This window comes from Penaeus monodon, chromosome 27 (assembly GCF_015228065.2).
Source record: "Penaeus monodon isolate SGIC_2016 chromosome 27, NSTDA_Pmon_1, whole genome shotgun sequence".
Lineage (NCBI taxonomy): Eukaryota > Metazoa > Arthropoda > Malacostraca > Decapoda > Penaeidae > Penaeus > Penaeus monodon.
The window spans coordinates 29,455,160-29,455,728 of record NC_051412.1 but is presented as its reverse complement, the minus strand read 5'-3'; the positions used below and the strand labels follow the sequence as shown (position 1 = coordinate 29,455,728).

Sequence of the window (569 nt, the reverse complement as noted above, 5' to 3'; positions counted from 1 at the left end):
CTTGGCGTATTGTTGACTCGAGAGACATTTGGTTAGTTAATTTCGTTTTAGAATGGAAGCATAAGACGTTTGTAATCAGAAATGATAAATTAGTAGGTCATTGAAAATATTATGGTAGATAGATGGATATATAAAGTAATAGGCAGATAGACAGAGGTGCAGCAGATACAGCAGATAAAATATCCGTAAGCATACGTTGTCACTGAACATCACAACGGTATTGCGGAAACAGCGATGACGTCACAAGAATTCAGTGGACAAAATCTAGGATAAAAACAAGGCAAGATGCGGGCGCCGTGATATCGAGCTGCGCCGGTTGTTACGGAACTCCAATTAGCTTGAAAGAAGCTATTTTTTCTCTCGGCAAAAAATAAAAAATGTACGGATTTTGTTTGTAAATATGATCTATACACATCTAGTAAAGTAAGCGATTGATATATCCCTTGATTGCCATCGCTATTAAGCGGATTTTAACTTTTGGCACCATAGTGAAATGAGAAGGGTAAACACCGTAGACTTACCGGCTTAGTTTACATCGGCCACTGTCGTCTCAAAATATCAGAAATAGA

General features: G+C 38.0%; 1 protein-coding gene across 1 annotated transcript in view; it reads left to right on the top strand.

Moving 5' to 3' along the window:
- The window catches only part of LOC119590758 (serine/threonine-protein phosphatase PP1-2-like), a 25,270-nt gene that overhangs the window by 22,545 nt on the left and 2,156 nt on the right, over positions 1 to 569 (top strand). The gene's annotated exons all lie outside the window — the stretch shown is intronic.